At 36.9% G+C, this 22,223-nt stretch overlaps 1 long non-coding RNA gene across 1 annotated transcript; it reads right to left on the reverse strand.

Annotated features, from left to right (window-relative positions):
* Positions 1-10,370: 10,370 nt before the first annotated feature.
* On the reverse strand, positions 10,371-19,453 carry LOC121825805 (uncharacterized). The gene is made up of 3 exons (XR_006068164.2): positions 19,322-19,453; positions 14,036-14,097; positions 10,371-13,510 (listed from the first exon to the last, which is right to left on the reverse strand). It is a non-coding gene; the product is annotated as an uncharacterized LOC121825805 (long non-coding RNA).
* Between the last annotated feature and the right edge of the window lie 2,770 nt (positions 19,454-22,223).

Here is a 22,223-nt window from a genome sequence, read left to right on the forward strand (position 1 = left end):
TGAGGTATGGTTGAACATCTTTTGGGTATATGCTTGAGAGTTGTATTGCTGGGTCTTGAGGTAAGTTGATTCCTAATATTATGGGAAACCATCATACTGATTTCCAGAGCAGCTGTATAAGATTGCACTACCACCAGAAGTGTAGGAGTGTCCCCCTTACTCCATATCCTCTCCAACATAAGCTATCATCAGTGTTTTGGACCTTAGCCATTCTGACAGGTATAAGATAGAATCTCAGAGATGGTTTTATTTGAATTTCCCTGATGGCTAAAGATTGAACAGTTCCTTAAATGTCTTTTGGCCATTTGCAATTCTTCCATTGAGAATTCTCTGTTTAGATCTGTACCCAATTTCTTAATTTGATTATTTGGTATTTTGATATCTAGTTTATTTAATTCTTTATATATTTTGGAGATCAGCCCTCTGTCAAATGTGGGGGGTGCTGAAGATCTTTTCCCATTTTGTATGCTGCCATTTTCTCTTATTGACAGTGTCCTTAGCCTTACAGCTTAGTCCATTTGTTTTCAAGAAGTCCCATTTATAAACTGTCAATCTCAGTGTCTACACTACTGGTGTTATATTTAGGAAGTACTCTACTGTGCCAGTGCATTCTAGGCTGGTTCCCACTTTATATTCTATCAGGTTCACTCAACTGAATTTATATTGAGGTCTTTGACCAACTTGGACTTGAGTTTTGTACAGGAGTATAGATATGGATCTTTTTGCATTCTTCTACATGCCAACATCCAGGTATGCCAGCACCATTTGTTGAACATGCTTTCTTTTTTTCCATTGTATAATTTTGTCATCTTTGTTAAAAATCAGGTGTGAATAGGTGTAAAGATTTACAACAGGATCTTTGATTTGATTCCATTGATCAATGTGTCTGGTTATATGCCAGTACTGAGAAGGAAATATCAGTAGCCCTCTTGAGGAACGCTACCGCCCCAAAGGTATTTGCTGACCAGCAGTTTTAGAGTTAACTGGAGATTGAACTGGTATGAAGATAAGGCTGGCACAATAAATTTATGTATATCCTGGACTTGGAAAAAAAGAATATGGGGAGTTATGGACTCATCTGACCAGAGATTGAACTCATGGGAAAATAAGACTGGAATAATAAATCTGAATGTATATATCCTGGGCTCAGCAAAAACAAGATATAGGGAGTAAAAAAATTATCTCTCTGTAGATACCCTGTATCCTATTAGCCATTAATAACCTCACACTTATAATTCAGCCTGTAACTTCAAAGAACTACCTCACCCCTAGTCCCCTTGTCCAATCCCAAGACACATAACCCTCTTCATGTAAACTTTTCCTATATAAACCCCTTGAAGTGAGTGCTTGGGACTATGTAGAATATTGGACGTGGACAAAGGCTGGCCTTGCTTTGCTATTAAAAAAAATATGTGTGCTTGCATCAGATATTGGCTCTGTGGTGGTCTTGGTCAGGGTGTCTTGTGACATGTGCACAATAGTACCAATCTGTTTTTATTATTAAAACACTCTATCAGAGCTGGAAGTCAGGAATGGTGATATCTCCAGAATTTCCTTTATTTCACAGGACTGTTTTAAGTACTTGTTTTTTTTTTCCTTATGAATTTGATTATTGGTCTTTCAAACATCAATGAAGAAATGTGTTGAGATTTTGATGGGTATTGTGTTGAATCTGTAGATTGCTTTTTCAAAAGTTTGCCACTTTTGCTACATTAATCCTACCTATCCATGAACACACTCTATAATACTATATTATACTATACTATATTACATTATTATATTATATTATATTATATTATATTATTATATTATATTATATTATATTATATTATATTATATTATATTATACTATATTATACTATATTATACTATATTATACTATATTATATTATACTATACTATACTATATTATATATTATAATAGTTTATATTATTTGTGGCTATTATAAAGAGTGATGTTTCTCTGATTTCTTCCTCAGCTCATTTATCTTTTGTATATAGGAGAGCGATGGTATTTTGAGATAATCTTGTATCCTGCCACATTACTAAAGGGATTTATCAGCTGTAGGAGATCCCTGGTAGAATTTTCGAGTCTCTTATGTATGTAATCTTATCACCTGCAAATGGCAAAAGTTTGACTTCTTCCATTCCAATTTGTATCACCTTGATCTCTTTTGCTGTATTATTGCTCTAGTTAAAACTTCCAGCACTACATTGAATAGATGGGAGAGAATGGACAGCCTTATATTGTTTCTGATTTTAGTGGAATTGCTTTGAGTTTCTCTTCAGTCAGTTTGATGTTGGCTGTTGGCTTGCTGTATATTGCCTTTATTATGTTTAGGTATGTTCCTTGTATCCCTGATCTCTCCAAGATCTTTATCATGAAGGGGTGTTGAGTTTTATTGAAGGCTATTTTAGTGTCTAATAAGATAATCATGTTTTTTTCTTTCTGTTTATTTATATGGGGGATTACATTGACAGATTTTCATATGGTGAACCATCTCTGCATCTCTGGAATGAAGCCTACTTGATCATTTTGTATGATTTCTTTAATCTGTTCTTAGATCCAGTTTGCCAGTATTTTATTGAGTATTTTTGCATCAGTGTTCATGAGGTAGACTGGTCTGTAATTCTCTTTCCTTGTTGCATCTTTGTGTGGTTTGGGTATCAGGGAGACTGTAGCCTCATAAAATACTTTGGTAATGTTCCTTCTGTTTCTATGGTGTGGAACAATTTGAAGAGTATTGGTAATAGCTTCTCTTTGAAATTATGGTAGAATTCTGCAATGAAATCATCTGGCCCTGTGAATTTTTAGTTGGGAGACTTTAAATGCCTGCTTCTATTTCCTTAGGGATTATGGGTCTATTTAAAATGTTAACTGCTCCTAATTTAATTTTGGGATGTGGTACCTATGAAGAAAGTTGTCAATTTGTTTTAGATTTTCAAATTTTGTGGAGTACAGGTATTTGAAGTTTGATCTAATGATTATCTTTATTTCCTCAGTGTCTGTTGTTATGGCCCCTTTTTCATTTCTGAGTCAGTTAATTTGATATTCTCTCTCTGCCTTTTCATTAGTTTGTACAAGTGTTTGTCTATCTTATTGATTTTCTCAAAGAGCCAACACTTTGTGTCATTGATTCTCTGTATTGTTCTCTTATTCTCTATTTTGTTCATTTCAGACCTGAGTTTGATTATTTCTTGGCATCTATTCCTCCTGGGTGAGCTTGCTTCTTTTTGTTCTACAGCTTTCAGGTATGCTGTTAAGTCACTAGTATGAGATTTCTCCAAATTCTTTATGTAGGTATTTATTGCTATGAACTTTGCTATTACCACTCCTTTCATAGTGTCCCATAAGTTTGGGTATGTTGTGCATTCATTTTTAATGAAATGTAAGAAGTCTTTAATGTCTTTCTTCATTTCTTCCTTGACCCATTGGTGATTCATTTGAGGGTTGTTCAGTCACTATGAGTTTGTAGACTGTAGTTTGTGTTGTTGTTGAATTCTAACTTTATGCTATGGTGATCCAATAAGTTACACGGGTTTATCAAATTTATTTGTATCTATTGGTATTTGACTAAGTATTTGGTCAATTTTAGAGAAGGTTCCTTGGGATGCTGAGATGAAGGTATGCTCTTTTGTGTTTGGGTGAAATGATCTATAGATGTCTGTTCAGTCTGTTTGAGTCATAACATCTGTTAGTTACCTTATTTCTCTGTTAATTATCTGTCTTGTAGACCTCTCCATTGGTGAGAGTGGAGTGTTCAAGTCTCCCACTATTAATGTATAGGATTTGATGTGGGTGCCCTTCTACTTGGGGCATAAATGTTCAGAACTGAGACTTCATCTTGAAGAATATTTCCTTAAATGCATATGAAATGTCCTTCTCCATCTCTTTTGTTTAATTTTTATTTGAAGTCTATTTTATTTATTAGCATAGCTACACGTGCTTTGATCTTTGATCTATTTGTTTGGAAAATCTTTTCTCAACCATTTACTCTGAGGTAATGCCTATTTGAATTTGAGGTGTGTTTCTTATATTCAGCAGAAGGATGAATTCTGATTTTGTATCTATTCTGTTAGCCTATGTTATTATAGGCGACTTCAGTCCTTGATATTAAGGAGTATTAATGACCAGTGATTGTTAATTCCTGTTACTTTGGGTTTTGTTTATGGTGGTGGTGGTAGTAGTGTGTGTTTGTTTCCCTGCTTTGGTTTTTGCTGGTGTGAGGTTATCTATTGCCTGTATTTTCTTGGGAGCAACTAACTTCCTTGGGTTGGAGGTTTTTCTATCTGTGGGGCTGCATTTGTGGATAGGTAATTGTTTAAATCTAGTTTTATCTTGGAATATTTGGTTTTCTTCATCTGTTGTGATAGGAAGTTTTGCTGGATATAGTAGTCTGAGATGGCATCCTTGGTCTCTTGGAGTCTGCTAAACATCTGTCCAGGAGCATCTGACTTTTAGAGTCCCCATTGAGAAGTCAGGTATAATTCTGATAGGTCTGCCCTTATATGTTTCTTGGCCTTTTTATTTTGCTGCTCTTAATAAATTTTATTTATCTGTATGTTTAGTCTTTGGATTATGTGACAGATGGACTTTTTGTTTATGTTTTTGTCCATTCTATTTAGTATTATTACCTTCATGGGTATGTCCATCTTTAGATTGGGAAAGTTTTATTCTATGATTTCATTGATTATATTTTCTGTGCCTTTGAACTGAATTTCTTCTTCTTCTATTCCTATTATTCTTAGTTTTGGCCTTTTCATGGTGTCACAGAATTCTTGGAAGTTTTCTGTTCAGATTTTGTTGGATTTAATATTTTATTTGATCAATGAATCTATTTTCTCTATTGTATCTTCAATACCTGAGATTCTCTCTTCCATCTCTTATATTTCATTGGTTACACTTGCATCTGTATTCCTGTTTGTTTACTCTGATTTTCTTTTTCCAGAATTCCTTCATTTTGTGTTTTCTTTATTGCCTTTATTTCAATTTTCAAGTCTTGAACTGTTTCTTTCACCTGTTTGACTATTTTTTCTTGACTTTCTTGGCTTTATTTAAGGGATTTCCTGATTCTTCCAATTTTTTGTTGTCTTTTCCTCCATTTATTAAGGGAATTTTTTATTTCTTCTATAAGGGCCTCTGTTATCTTAATAAAATTATTTTTAAAGTTATTTTCTTCTGCTTCATCTACATTGGCTTGCTCATGTCTTGCTGTTGTAGAAGCACTAGAGTCTGATGGTGCCATATTGCTCTTTATGTTGCTGAATGGATTCTTACACTACTGTCTATCCATTTCTTCTTCCAATCAGTGTAGGTGTAGCCTGTGCCTCAGGGAGTCCCTCTTCCTCCAATGGGTGCAGATGGGGCCTGCGGCTCCGGTGTTCAATGGTGCCATGGTGGATGGATGGTGGGGGAGGAAGGTGGTTGCTGCCAGGTATCTGGGACCGCAATTGGTAGGGAGGGGCACAGCATGTGTCCCCTGGTCATAGGGGCTAGAGAACTGGGCACTGAACTCTTCTTCTAATCAGTGCAGGTGGGGCCTGTGGCTCTGGTGGTCACTGGTGCCTTAGGGATGGTTGGTGGGGAGAGGAGACTGCTGCTGGCTAGGTATCTGGGGTTGTGATAGGTGGGGGAGGGGTGCAAGATGTGCCCCTGAGGCTTAGGGGCTAGACAGATGACCTGTCCTTCTGAGAGCTCAGACTCTATCTCTTTTTCCAGTCGATCCAATGGGGCCTTTGGCTAGGTGGTCATTGGCGCCATGGGGGATGGTTTTGGAAGGGAGGAGGATCCTGCTGCCTGGTCTCTGGGGCTGTGTTGAGTGGGGGAGGGGAATGGGATGTGCTGCCTCCCGGGGGTGGCCTAGGGGCTAGAGAGCTGGGATATCCAGCTGGGAGATCAGGCACTCACCTCTTTTTCCAAATGGTGCAGCAAGAACATTTATCAAAATAAAAATAGCCAGTTCTACCCTATGGTCTATGATATTCCCAGCTATGGCATTTTGATCAAGATTATATAGTGCCAGGCATGTAAAACCCTCTTGTGGATAGGCCTTATATCCAACCAGAAAGAATTAGTTACCACATAACAGTCATGAACTATTGCACTAGTGGGCACATCATTTTATATTGTGACCAGCAATATCTAGGGTTGGATAAAGACATTTATTTTTTTTTCCTCTTTCAGCAATCAACATAGAACTTTCCAGCACAAGATAATTTAACCAGATAGGAGATTTTCTCAGTTAGTTTGAGATAGCTTTCTCTATGTCCTGAAACCAAAGAGTGTGTTATTTTCAGCAATAGAATCTGACCATCTAATCATGGTGAAAGACTGAAATCAATGGCAATACCCTGTGTTGTTCTGGGGCCTCGCTGTTGGATGACTTTATAGGGCAGTGTCCCATGCCCTGCATGTTCTATATTTATAAATATATTCTAAAACAAACAAAATAATTTAATATTGCTTCAAATCTGACTTGCTACTTTGGTTAGTTTTCTTTGATGGGCTTACAAATGAATTTATTTCTTAATTTTATTTACCTCACTCCACTTGTGCCATACTTAACATAAAAGATTGAAAATATTCCTCTTAAACTATACACTATTGTTTTATTTGATCAGTTTTAAGAATACACTTTCAAGACAGTTCTGTATATGAATGGAGACTGTCATGATAGCCATGGCAGATATAGTAAGCAATATCTCCTGTAGGAGAATCTGTCAGTGAAAATGTAATTGCTTCCTTTTTAGAAGATATAGATTGGATCTCTTGGAACCAGAAATACAAGTAGTTTGAAACTCCCAATATATGTGCTGGGAATCAATCTCAGGGCCCTTGCAAAAACAATCAATGCACTTAAATTGTATGTTATCTTCCTTGCTTTCACAGTCTCAATCACTTATTCTGTGATACTAAGTTATTTTACTTCCTGAAGAAGTTTCAACATGGGCACACCTACTAAAAGCTCTCAAGGAGTGCCACTCCCTGATGACCAGTCATTCAAATATATGAGCATATGAGGTATCATTCAAAACAAGACAAATATTATATGGACTCAAAAGGTTATATTTGGGAATACATGTATATAAAAACACGTACTAAACAAAGAAAAGTACTTGCTGGTTAAAGGATACTTTTTTCATTTACCTATAACAAGCTTCTTTTAATTTTTTTAAAAATACATGCGTGGATGTTTTGCCTGTATGAATGCATATGTACCACTTGTATGACTATTATCAGCCAAGGCCAAAAGGGTGATAAATATCTTGGAAACTGAGTTACAGATGGTTATGATCTATCATTTTGATGCTTAGAATCCAACCTGGGTACTCAGGAAGAACAGAGAGTACTCTTAACTGCTGAGGTATCTCTCCATTCCCAGTTGCAATTTTCTTTAAAATTCCTGTTAGCTGTTGAATATCATTGCTATATAGACATTTTTTTTAAAACAAGCATCTGGTATTTTCTTAAATTTTTTTTTTTTTTTTTTTTTTTTTTTTTTTTTTTTTTGGTTTTTCGAGACAGGGTTTCTCTGCGTAGCTTTGCGCCTTTCCTGGAGCTCACTTGGTAGCCCAGGCTGGCCTCGAACTCACAGAGATCCGCCTAGCTCTGCCTCCCGAGTGCTGGGATTAAAGGCGTGCGCCACCACCGCCCGGCTATTTTCTTAAATTTTTAATTACTTATGAATAAATCATCAATTCAGAGTCAAAACCAGAGGACCAAAGACTAGTAATAAACCCATAACAGTTATATTTTAAAGCCACATTAGTGCTTCTTTTGTTCATACTTTTAAACTATGTTTGATATAGTTTTTCAAAAAAACTCTAAAAAATATTTCTTCTAGGAGTAATGAATGAGTACAAATTCATTTTATCATAGCACTTGTATGATTATTACACAGAATAAAAATTTCAGGAAGGAAACCTTGGAATTCAGGTTTGAGTTTAACATGGAAAACAAAATGTAGGCAACATAACCAACATTTCTGGATGTTATATTGGGTTTTCATTGTATATCTATCTGCTTAGACTGACAACTCTAAAAATTAATGATTTTGCTTTACTTATGATATATATCCTTTGCCAATAGATTGGAGAGTTTTGGTGAAATATCCTCTTTGGAGATTAGCTATATAATTTTCTTCCCCTTCTTGAAAAATTACTTGCACTATAGAGACATACATTTTTAATCAAAATGCTGTCAGAGTTTTAAGAATCATGTGCAAGATACTAAATGAAATCACTTATGTTTTTCTCTTATCTTTGCAATACAGATAATACAAAAGAAGAATTTCATGTGAGGAACAATAGCTATCATGCCATATTATTAGATAGCTATACATTAAAATATATATTAAAATTCCACTTATTTCTTCTAAAGTACAAATAGTTTCTCTGAATATTGAGAGAACTTATGTGTATTTTATTAAGACATTTCAGATGGATGTTTTTTTGTGGCCATGATTAATTATTAAACTTTTCTTTGATAAAAAGTTTAAATATGTGTCTTAAGTCAATAAATATATGTTTAATATTCTAAGATATCATATTCTGTTTCTTATTAAGAGAAGTTTGATGTTATCAGAGATATGTATTATTATTAAATTTTAATTTTCATGAAGAATTTTAAATTTTAACTTCTAAAAAACATGCAGCATAAAATGCTATGGGTTTTTAAACAGGGAGCACACTGAATCATAGATTGCTTGGTCACTATGGAGTTTTTATGTTAGCTCTACTTGTCTGGGTGTGTTTGTTGGTTTTTCTACATTTTAATTTCCCTCATTAAGCTTTTCTACATTTTTGCATTTATTTTACTTCTTTAATTTCTGTTGCTAGAACTTCCAACACTATGTTGAATAGAAGTGGCAAGTTTTGGCATTCTTGCACATACCTGGCATGACTTGCAAAACTTCAGTTTTTTGACATTGAGTATGTGGTGTGGACTTTTCTTATGTGGCCTTTGTTATAGCAACTATTCTTAAACTTACCCACTCTTGACTGTTTTTCCTCCAAATAAAATTTTAGTCAAACCCAGACACACACACACACACACACACACACACACACACACACACACACACACACACATCATCTATCTATCTATCTATCTATCTATCTATCTATCTATCTATCTATCTATCTATATCTATAATTATTTTTTAAAAAGCATGTCCTGGACCTAAATCATTAGGCAAGTCTTTTTAAGGCAAAACGTTGATATTTATACAATTATGCATAAAACCAAATTTGCATATTAAGGTGCTTCTTTGTTTTGTAAAGAATTAAAACTTGGCTAAATGTTTGAAACTGCAAGATGGAACATTGCCAATGTTTTGTTTTCTATTTTTTATTATTTTATTTGCATATTAATTATCTGCAATAATGCATTTTATTTTGTAATTTCATGGATATACATGATTTATTTCAATAATTGTCAACCTGTTACAATCTACTGTGATCCTCAAATGCCCATTAATCCTTTCTTCTTCCCGACTAGTCCCCATTCTGAGTCTGTGTTCTTTTTGTGATTCAGTCAGTTTCATTAGGGTTATTTACAGGAAGAAGGGTACAAGTTATTTGCAGGAGCATGCAAATTTTATCAGTGACTAGCAGTGAAGAACATGTCCAAAGAAGAATATAGGTGAATAAAGATGCTCCAAGAATCCATAGGTTTTAAAACAACAATCTCAGTACCTGATGTGGACTATTCCCCTTACATGTTGTTAATTAGGAATGCCCCAGAAGCCCTCCAATGCAATAAAGATATTTATGCCTGGTATTGGTTGCCAATCAGTACTATATAATATGGTCCTGTTGCTGATGATACTACACAGCTATTTAGCAGGACATGGAGAAACCAAGCTAGAACTAGGCTGGAAGTTTCCACACAGCTGACTATACCATGTAGATATGAAAGGTGCTATGCAGTTTGCTGATAGATAACTGCCATCAACAGTCATACTAAGTGGTTGACCCAGTGTTTAACATTTTCAACTAAGGAAGATAATCACATTCATGCCATAGTGACAAGTCTGTTATCTGTGTATCAAAACACTTTCTAGTGACATCTAATCATTGTTCTGCAGGGAGGAATTGTCATCTGTTACTATAAGCAGAGTCAAAAGCCTGTAGCTGGGGAGGCCATAGGTTAAGTTCTAGTAGAGAAGCTACTGCTATCCTTTTGCTAAATGGACATGACATGGCTATCATATTGTCTTTTTAAAAATTTTTTTTAGAGCTGAGGATCGAACCCAGGGCTTTGCGTTTGCTAGGCAAGTGCTCTACCACTGAGCTAAATCCCCAACCCCCATACTGTCTTTTAAGTAATTGTGTTTATGTTCACAGACTAGTGAAGCTCTCAGCTTTGGTCAGAGAGGCTTTTTTTTTTTTGGTTGTGTTCAGTAGTAACTGCAAAGACTCACAACTGGCCAGAATACTGAAAATAAATTACTGGTGTACACCTTCAATATTTTCATAATTAATTAACATTTTGATTTTTGTAGTTACCAATTTCGAGAATGTCTCTTAACATAAATACATATAACCAAATAACAGAAATACTTTTAGGACCATTTCAGAGTTGTTGGGAAATTATGTCTTAATTATGACCCAAAATACATTTATTTTTTTTATTATATATGAAACTCAAATTGGCAAATGAAACCATTTTAAAATCAAACATTTTTAATAGAATGTATTCCAAAGATATGTTAATCTGATACTTAAATATGAAGGGAATGATGGGAAAATATTGAAAGTCTTTGTTTTCTATAACTAAACATTGTTTCTGTAAGAGAAGAAAACTTTATATACACTAAAATAAACCCCACAAAGGTTTGTAACATAATATTCTTGATATGGGATGAGGTATTTTAAGCAATGCTTACTAGCATTGTATGGTGTGATGGCAACACTGTACAAAGCATACATATCCCGTGTACAGAACAAAGTTTGAAGTGAAGACACACGATGCAACACATGTGAGTGCTGCCAGCAACTCTTCAGATTTATTACACATTTGCTTTGGTTTTGAATTAATTTGCATTGTTGCAAATTTTTGGCAAGACTTTTATCATACCCACATTGTTGAGCAACCACATATGGAGCTGCAACACAGAATTTGAAAGGTTGTATAGTTTGTTTACTTTTGTAAAATCATAGAGGGATGGAGAAATTAATCACATGTTTTCCTGGTAAATACTGGCATGAGCCTATGATTTTTTTATTCTCAGTTATGTTAGTGGTGTATATCATATTGAGGTTTTTTCTTGTTATTGTTGCTGTTTTCTGATTTGAAACAAGGTCTCATTTTGTAGCTCAGGTTAACTCTAGGTTCAGTACGGCAGCCTATCTGACACCAAAAATCAAAATCCTTAGCAATTCTTTCTCAGCCTCTCAAATGCTGGGGTTATGGGTGTGAGGCACTACACCTATTTCTCCTGGTAATTTCTTTGAGTAAAAAAGCCATCCTTTCATGCTGCCCTCTCAAGTTTCTTTCCAAAAACTGAATTATCTTCCCAGATAGGCAGCCATTTCACACTAGCATAGAGACCACCATTCAGTTTACAAACATCTGTTTTGAGCAAATGTCAAACAAACTGAAAGAGAAGCAGGGAGGGATGTCCTCACTGAGCATCTACTGTCATCCTACCTTATTTGTCCTGCAGCTCCTTGATCACTCTGCCTCTGCTTCCTTTCCCCTCTACAGCTCTATGGCTCTAGCCAGGAGACAGGAATACTCAAAGTAAAAAAATCTTGGAAGTGGAGAATGCTGAATTACCAAGAAGGAGAAGCAAGAGAAACAAGTGGTGATGGAAGGAGAGGGAGAGGGGACCAGGACCAATTCTGGTCCAGTTCTGTGCATTCCTCTCATCTCTATTGTGGAGGGAAAGAAGACTAAGGGTGGTCATCTTAGCTGTTCCCTCTGGAGTGGTCTTTCTGAAGGAAAGCCATTAGCTCTGAAGGTAAACTAAGGGTCTCCTCTGTGCCTTGTAGTACAGCAGTGGCTATGTTTATGCTGCACCAAATGAGAACCTGGCAGCTTCTCAGTACATGATGCTAGAAGCCTCGGTAATCCCAACGTGGCACAGAAGGCATGGAAGATTTCTGCAAAGTTGAAGAGACTAGGTTCTGATGGTAGTGAAAGATCACACCATTAGCAGTAGCAGAAGTGGCAACAGTAGAATAAATACTAGCAGGAACAGGGTGAGGGTGATCAGGAAACAAGCAGCTACTTCCCTGCTAATTTCATTATATCTATCTACCTACTAGAAGTCATTAGTCACTCTGGAAGAAAAACCCTGAAAGCCATGTCTTCACTGATTTCAGATATAATAAAATTGACAGCTGAGATTAGCTATCACAACAAATAAACAGATAATACAGATTATTTGATAAGTGATTGTTATAAATATTTTTCAGTTGAAAAGTTTATGAAATATATAGGAGAATGCACATTTCAGATAAAATAGAGTAGTAGCAAGATTACTTTATTTTAAATGGCCAATATTAAACAATTAGACTTGTCACTTTTAAAATGTAGCATAGGAACTTTCTTTTCTGGTCGAAGATATTTGGTGTTCTCTAAGCTTCTTGTACCTTTATAGGCATGTCCTTTTGATTTGGAAATTTTTCTTCTATAATCTTGTTAAAATTTGAGCCAGAAATCTTCTTTTTCTTCTATTCCTATTATTCTTAGGTTTGGTGTTTTCATAGTGTACCAGACTTCCTGAATGTTTTGTGTCAGAATTTTTTTATTTAATATTTTCTTTGACTGATGATGTATCTATTTCTTCTGTCACATCTTTGATGCCTGAGATTCTCTTTCCATCTATTGTATTCTATTGCCAATGCTTGTGTCTGTACGTTCTGTTTGCATATCTAGATTTTCCATTTTCAGAGTTCCCTCAGTTTTGTTTTCTTTATTGATTCTATTACCATTTCAGGCCTTGAACAGTTTTTGTTCATTTCCTTCAACAGTTTGTTAATTTTCTCTTGGCCTTCTTGACATTCTTTAAGTGATTTATTGATTTCCTCCAATTTTTTTATTGTCTTTTAATTAATTCTTTAAGGGATTTATTGATTTCCTCTTTAAGGACCACTATCATTTTCATAAATTTGGTTTTAAGATTTTTTTTTGTGTGTGTGTGCTTCAGCTGTGTTAGAATATTCAGAACTTGCTGTAGTCATATTCCTGGTCTCTGGTGGTGACGTATTATCCTCACTATTTTTGATTGTATTCTTGCACTGTCCTTTAGATATCTGGATTTAGAGTTATTATAAGTCAAGGCGCCAATAGCTTGGTTTGTCTTTATTTGATGGGTGTTTTCTTCTTTGGTTTTTGTTTCCTTTCTGATCTTCTGGCTGAAATGGACTCTGGTGAATTAGAGGGTCTGTGCCAAAGTTGGGGGCTGAAATTCTGAAGTCCTGGATGGCTTCTGGTTCAATAGGGGGTTGCTGTCCATATTTGGGGCAGGAGTTTTAGCAATGTGCATAGCTTCTGGTCTGTCTGGGAGGCATCAGGGATTTAGGATGTTGGACTGCCTTCTGCTGGCATAGGAGATTTCTGCCTGGTTTTTTGGCAGCTGGCATGATCTCTGAGGTTCATGGTACTATTCTAGCCTCTGGTGGATGAGTAGGTTTCCTCCAGAGGTGTATGCCATGATATGTTTAACAAGGAGAGGAGGGAATGTTTGGGTTATTCTGAGGGGGGTGCAGGAGAGGTGGAGGGGAGGTGTTGACTTACCTGGATTTTTAGGGAGCTGGTATGGCCTCTGATGGGATAGGAGGTTTCCACCAGAGTTGTGGGCCAGGATATGGTGACAAGGAGAGGAGGGACATGTTATAGTTATGCTGGGAGGAAGTAAGCAGGGTGGGGGTGGTCTTGTCTTGGATTCAGCAAGCTGGACTGGCCTCTGGTGGAGTAAGTGGTCACAACTCTGCTGGAGGTGTGGGCTAGAATATGCTGATGAGGAGAGGAGGGGCTATTGGAGTTATGCTGGGCAAGAGCAAGCTAGTTGTGTGGTATTCTTACCTGAAGTTCCAGAGGCTCGCCTCACCTCTGGTCAGGTAGGAGGCTTCTGCCAGAGGTGTGTGCTGGAATAAAATAAAATATGGTACGTTTACACAATGGAGTATTACTCGGCTGTTCAAAACAATTGCAGTGTGAAATTCGCAGGTGAATGGATGGGAACTAGAAAAAAAAAATCATCCTGAGTGATATAATCCAGACCCAGAAAGACAAACATGGTATGTACTCACTTATAAATGGATATTAGTTGTAATGTAAAGAATAACCACACTAAAATCCACAGACCTGGGGAAGCTAAGTAACAAGGAAGATTCAATTGGGCGGGGGAGGGGTACATGAATCTCCCTGGGAAGGGGAAATAAAATAGATTTTGCATGAGTACTGGAGGAAGGCTGAGAAGAGAGCAGGAGGGATTAAGTAATGGAAATAGTGGGGGAGAATACTATAAGAGATGACTGCAAAGGGGAAACATTTCTTAGTGAAGTTGAAACCTAGTACAATGGAAACTCCCAGGAATCTAAAAGGATGACTGTAGATGTAACCAACCGTCTTATTAAATAAGAAACACAGAAACAATGTAAAAGAGAAAGCCGAGAGGTCAGAGCTCAGAGCTAAAATCTCACCCTTCCTCCTGCTGTCCCAGCTTCGCGAAAAGAGACCTACTTCCTGTCCGTTCGTATTTTTAAAGTATGTTGTTCTGCCTTCTCATTGGTTGTAAACCCAAACACATGACTGCCTCGTCACTGTCTGAATGTACAGCCCCCTAGGTCTTAAAGGCATATGTCTCCAATGCTGGCTGTATCCCTGAACACACAGAGATCTTATGGGATTAAAGGCGTGTGCCACCACCGCCACACTCTTGCTATGGCTCTAATAGCTCTGACCCTGAACACACAGATATCTATGGGATTAAAGGCGTGTGCCACCACCGCCACACTCTTGCTATGGCTCTAATAGCTCTGACCCCCAGACAACTTTATTTATTAACATACAATCAAATTAATATTTCAGTACAAATCAAAATAATATTTCAATACAATTAGATTACCACCACAGATGACCCTAGCTAAGACTCCCAGCAACAGGGAATACATAGAATGAACTGCCCATATCTTGTAACCAGGCAAGACTTCAAGTGATGGTATTGGCACACAAACCTAACTACATGACTTTTGACCTGTAATTTGTCCTGCCTACAGAATATACTGGGGTAAATTGGCATAGAAACTTTGGGAGTGGCCAACCAATGACTGGTTTAGCTTCAGACCCATGCTACAAGAGGGAGCCCACCCCTGACACTGCCTGCAGTGCCAGGACCCAGAGACTGGATAGCACAGAGTACTTGGATAAAAACAAACATAACTGTTGAAAAAAAAGTCAATTTAATGATACCTAATGATATTCTGTTGTACTCATTAATTGGTGCCCACCCAATTGTCATCAGAATAACTGATGGAAACAGATGCGGAGCCCCACAGCCAAACATTAAGTGGAGCTTGAGAAATCCTGCAGAAGAGAGGGATGGGAAAGACTGTAGGAGACAAATGGGTCAAAGACAGTACAAGAAAACCTACAGAATCAACTGTCCTTGGCTCATAGGGGCTCACAGAAATTGAACCAAGAATCAGGGAGCCTGCCTGGCACTGACCTAGGCCCTCTGCATATATGTGACAGTTGTGTAGCTTAATCTTCTTGTGGGACTCTTAACAGTGAAACCAGGGACTGTCTCTGACTCTTTTGCTGGCTTTTGGTACACTGTTCCTCATACTGGGTTGGCTTACCCAGCCTTAATGTGAGGGGAAGTGCCTAGTCTTACTGCAGATTGATATGTTATACTTAGTTAATATCCATGTGAGGCCTACTCTTTTCTGAATAGAAAAGGAGGAAGAGTGGGTAGGGGGATAGGGTAGGTATGGGGAGAGACTGGCAGGAGAGGAGGGAAGGGAAACTGCAGTCAAGATGTAAATATATAATAAATAATAATGATAATAATAATAATAATATTAAAATCATTAAAAAAGAAAAAATAATTTTAAGAGCACTTTTAATTTTAGCAGGTTGCTGCCTTCTTGACTATTCTGACATATACTGTACTAAAATTATATATACATATATATATATATGCATGATTATTTCTTGGAGAGTTTTGAACAATACAGTTTCATCATATCCAGTCCCTCTCTTCCAACTTGTCCCTTTGGAAGATCCATCCCCCTTTGTTACTCACCTAAATTTGTGTCCTTTTTACTTCTTTTTTTTTTTTAAATTATTTATTTATTATGTATACAGTGCTCTGTCTGCATGTATGCCTGCAGGCCAGAAGAGGGCACCAGATCTCATTACAGGTTGTTGAGAGCCACCATGTGGGTGCTGGGAATTGAACTCAGGACCTTTGGAAGAGCAGTCAGTGCCCTTAAGCACTGAGCCAACTCTCCAGCCCGTGTCCTTTTTTCTTAACTCATAAAGACCTATTTGGGCTAACAAATAGTTTTAGATATCTGGTCTTCCATTGGATCACAATATGTGTGCATGTATATAAACAGAAAGGAACACAACACCTTCTGTAATATCTGTTTCATTTCTTAGGTATTTTGTAGAACAAAAAACATTTGTACATTTATTTTCATATTTTAAATATTCAGTTAATAGATACTATGTTTAAGTGTTGCTTTCAAATTTGAAATAAGCAAAGGCCTTACATTTGTTCAACTATTAGATAATTACTTCATATTAAAAAGCTTTTACCCAATTTATCTAATGTTTTCATCATCATAATACTGAGAGAAATGGAGGTTAATTGCTTAATTTTTGCAAATTCATGTATTTAATGATTATTATGGTCACTCTATGCTAAAAACTGGATTTGTTTTATAAGTCTTGGGATTGGACTTTAATATACTTAACATCTGAGACTTTCCTAGCACTGAAAACATGAGAAGAGCTTTATATGCACAGAAAACTTACCACCTGTGGCTACATACTATTATGAACATGGTAAAAAAATATATTTTACTGTTTATATTATGATTTTCTAAAACTAACACAAGCTGCCAGTTAAATAAATTGTGGATACAGACAATGATGCTTTAGAAATGCTGTAACAACATTAAGATGGTAGAGTAGTTTGATGTAAAGATAAAGAGAAATAATCCTCCTAAATATGACTGTTGGATGATGATAGATGTGGGGCATAACAAGATGTCTAAGAAGTAGATTCAATATTTTCTCTACAAAATGTAATAACGTGTTTTCTGTGAATGAATATATCTACCAGTAGGTGTAAAGTAAATGAATAAATTTATGACAACACAGTGTAGTAAAACACAAAACAAAGAGCAATTACATATGATAGATCTGAGAAAACTTTGGTATGTGATAAATCTGGAGATGAGTAACAAAAAAAGTCAGGACACATACAAAAATAGCATCATGGTGGGTATCTATGTATTACAAGATTCTAAATAATAAAACACTTGGAAACATTCATAACAGAGGTAATGCACAGGCTTTGAAGGAATAGACCCCTCTAGTGTAGGTAGGATACTAAATGGATTGCTATTGTTTCACTCCAAGGGCTTATTTACCATCCTTCCAAAACCAATATGGACTACTAATCAGAGACCCACAACAATTATGTATTTATCCACATTGTAAATTTCTGTTTTGTGTCTATTCAAAGCATGCTCACATTTCAGACTTTGGTGTTATAGTTACATGGTATATAACTATGCCCAAAACAGCAGAAGTCCTGTTGCTGTTGACTAACCTTTACTTTTGAACTTGGAGTCCTGATCACTATAGGTGCACTGATTATATTAAACACAGCTCTTCAACAGCCACAGTATCTGTGGCTCTGACTTCTGACCTAGTCAAAGTGAGCTAGTCCACTCACAAGACTTCAGAACTACCATATCTCGGCATGTAACTACACTCCATACTTTACCTACACTGATGTAGTTATCATAACTCCATTTTAGTCACCAAAGTTATCACTCTTGTAAGCTGGTTTGCACATTGGTCTTGAGAATTCTGTAATTCTGTGGTGATGTTGTAGACCTCAAAATGTGGTTATTTCACAAATGTCCCCACTTTACAAACTATTATCATAAAAGCAGTGGAGACAACTATGTGCTGAGAGGCTCTGCTGGTCAGAAGTTGCAGTCTACCATGACCTGGCATCTCTCTCTCAGTTCGGCAGCATGGACAAATCCCTCCCCATGGTAGAAGACATCCTGTTCTCTACCTGATCTTATTTGGAGACTGTCTTTAAGTTAGGATGTTTGATTTATCTCTAGTATGACTCTGGATACATTTCCCTGCAGAAGCTTTCCCTATGATGCCCATATAGTAATTAGACATTGTGCTAGGAGAATTATGACAGGAACATGCTTCCACAGATGACAACTAAGACTTGTATTTAGAGATTTATGATAAGAATGTGCTGTTTAATACAAATTAGATGATTCTCCAGCTACTGTTCCCAATCCTATATATTCCCTATACTTTGGGATAAAGTTGAACAGATTCACTGAAGCTGTCTCTGAGAGCTATCTCTGTCATTGTCACAGGCCATGCAAAGATCTTTGTTAGCATTTCTGCCTCTTGTCCTCATGGGCTGGTGGCCAAAATGCCATGAGGAAAGGGGAGAACCCTCACATCTATGCTCAATGTACTGATGCCCCAACCATAATTCTTCCATGCCTATCCTTCAGACAAAACTTTGTGGTATCTCTCTAGGTGCTATAGATCAGTATCACTGCTTCCTAGAATGTTTACATAGGCTAGAATTATAGCCGAGAAAAGTTCCCTTGGCCATGACTTCTCCAGAGAAAAATGAGGTTGAAGGAGTCCTAGGAACCTTTGACATGAGTATAAACACATCATCAGTCATTGTGATAATTTGAATGAAAATATCCCCCATATGCTCATAGAGAGTAACGTTATTTGAAAGGATTAGGACATGTGGCCTTGTTGGAGTAGGTTTGGAGGAAGTGTGTCATTGGGGGCAGGCATTGAGGATTCAGATGATCAAGCCAGGCCCAGTGCCATTCTCTTTTCCTGCTGCCTGTTGATCCAAATGTAGAACACTCTTGGCTCCTTCTCCAGCACCATGTCTGCCTGTGTGCCACCATGCTTCCCACCATAATGATAATGGACTAAACATCTAAAACAGTAAAGCTCTGGAACATCAAGCTAGCTTTAGTTAAATGCCTTATTTTATAAGGGTTGCTGTGGTCATGGTGCTAAGAAAGTCATTAATGGCCCTGGCAATTCTTTTGTAATACTTACCTCCACTTACTGAGCTTCACAGAGACTATGGTAGTACAATCTCATTGCAGCCAGGTATGTTATACCCCTGAAGAATATATTATTGGATTCATCCACAGGAAAAAAATACCTCTTCTCCACCAAAATCAACCTATAAAGTATGGAAGAAAAAATAATTTTTCATTAAAAATGCAGATATAGTAAAGTGATAGTAGTAGGTTATCTGCTAAGATACATGATTTCACTAGGTCTGCATAGCTGGCTATATTCCTATTGCCATGCATGATTCTTTTCCTATTGAGTGGGTCAAACTAGAAAGCTGTTGGTTACTGAGCAGATGTGAGTATTACTGCTGTACTTTTAGGGATATCTTGCAATCCTGTTCAGGGTTTTGATTTACAGGCATCACAGTTCAATAGAATTATTTATTGCTTCCCTTTCTTTGCAGTTTCACAGTACTTTCTGGTAATGCTAGACCACAGGAAGGAAGCTTTTAGCTTGTAACTCAACCTTATACCCACAGATAAGTTTAGCTCTCACCCATCATCAAAGAAGCTTTTATTTACAGAAAATGGAGACTATTACAGTAAACCACAACAGGTCATAATTTAGAGATCAAAATATGGTGTGGAGCACAGCCCAACAGATATATGTACCACACATATTATCCACTTAATGACTGATGAACAACTTTGAAGAATGGGTGAAAAGATTGTAAGGGTAGAGGACCAGGGATTGTGTTGTCAGGTCGTATCTTTGAAAATTGAGAAAGAAGCTTCATTCATGATATTTAACAAGGCCTGAACAGTGATAATATAAATGTGCATGATAATGAAGGGAGAAATCCCAAGAAGTCCCAATCCTCGACAATGAACTATAGGTAATTGATGAAACTGGGAGAATTAGTCTATTTGAGGGATGACCTCCTAATCACTATCCACTAAAAAGTGGTCAGCCTTCAAATCAAATATACCTAAGCCACGCTGAACAGATCCAAAATGTTTCTTTATATACTTATGCATTTCTACAAATGTGTAAAAATATTAATCATAAAGAGGCCATTAGCTTGAGATGGAATTGGAAAGATATTGGAGAAGTTGGGGATGTTATGAGAGTGGTTGGAGAAAGGACAGGGAGGAAGAAAGTGATGAAACTATATTCCATTAAAATTTTAATATAGACTTATTAAAATACAATATTTTAAAAATTACAGATATAAATGCATGGAAGAAAGAAACATAAAAATAAAGTAAACATAGTGTCTCTCTTTCTTTCATTCACTCTCTCCTTCTCTTCTTTTTGTTCTTTGGAGGCAGTTTCTCTCTGTTAGCCTGGCTGTCCTGGAACTCACTCTGTAGATCGGGCTGGCCATGAGCTCATACAGAATCAACTGCCTCTGCCTCCCTAGTGATGGGATTAAAGGTGTGTACCACCACTGCCTGACTATAACATTTTTAATAATCTAATTATTTTCTATGAACTAATCCTAAGGAATGAATATTAAAGTTTGTTTAATCAACAACCAAAAATAAGGAAGCCCAGAAAACATCTTTGAAAAGAAGAAACATTGTTTTTCTCTGCTGAGTACTACTCCATTGTGTATATGCACCACGTTTTATTTATCCATTCTTCAGTTGAAGGGCATCTAGGATGTTTCCAGGTTCTGGCTTTTACAAACAATGCTGATATGAACATAGCTCAGTATGTGCCCGTGTGGGATGATTGAGCATTCCTTGGGTATATGCCCAAGAGTGGTATAGCTGGATCTTGGGGGAGATTGATTCCTAATTTTCTAAGAAAGCACCATATTGATTTCCAAAGTGGCTGTACAAGCTTGCATTCCCACCAACATTGTAGCTCCACATCCTCTCCAGCATAAGCTGCCTTCGGTGTTTTTGATCTTAGCCATTCTGATAGGTGTAAGGTGGTATCTCAGAGTCGTTTTAGACCAATAGCTGTGGAGCCCCCAACTGCATCAGGCCCTCTGGATAAGCAAGACAGTTGATCAGCTTGAACTTTTTGGGAGGCATCCAGGCAGTGGGACTGGGACCTGTCTTTAGTGCATGAGCTGGCTGTTTGGAACCTGGGGCCTATGCAAGGATACTTAGCTCAGCATGGGAGGAGGGGACTGAACCTGCCTGGACTGAATCTACCAGGTTAATTTGAATCCCCAGGGGAGTCCTTGCCCTGGAGGAGATGGGAAAGAGGTATGATGGGGGGGGGGGTTGTGGGAGGCCAGGAGGAGGGAGGACAGGGGAATCTATGTCTGTTATCTAAAATTAAATCAAATTATAAAAAAAGAAGAAACATGAGCTCCAAATCTTTAGATTTGACTAAAAATTTGGAGTAACTGCAGAAGCCAGTGAAGTAGAAAGGGACCATGTAAAGAGTTGGAAGAGGTGCTCCAGCAAAGGAGGGTTGTAGTAATACATAGGCGTTATAAAATTGGAAAATGTAAAACCAATGTGTGGCTTGACTACAGAGATAAGGAGGAGTTAATACAAAGGGGGATGGAAGAATTAGAGAAAAAGATGGGTCAATAAAATCAAGAAAGTATATAAAGCACAAAAGAGATTCAGACATTTGAGTGATGAAGTTTGCAATTGAACAAGCAAAAGAAAAAAATCTTGACAATAAAATATGGATTATTGAAAATGCACACTATCACATTAGATGTAATAATAATCTTACAGTCACTTTCAGGAAACTTTTCAGGATATTGGAGATTTTTCTGTTCAGGTAACTTTTATTTTACTTGATAATGGACCCAAAATGTCAGAGCAAGGTTAAAGGAAGACACCAGGGATAGAGGAACTCTGGTACTAAACAACAAGGCTTAAAAGCATACAGAGAAATGTAATTTATTTAGAGTTCATCTTTATACTCAGATTCATTCATCTTTTTTTTGCAATGTATACTCCAT

This window comes from Peromyscus maniculatus, chromosome X (assembly GCF_049852395.1).
Source record: "Peromyscus maniculatus bairdii isolate BWxNUB_F1_BW_parent chromosome X, HU_Pman_BW_mat_3.1, whole genome shotgun sequence".
NCBI classification, from domain to species: Eukaryota; Metazoa; Chordata; class Mammalia; order Rodentia; family Cricetidae; genus Peromyscus; species Peromyscus maniculatus.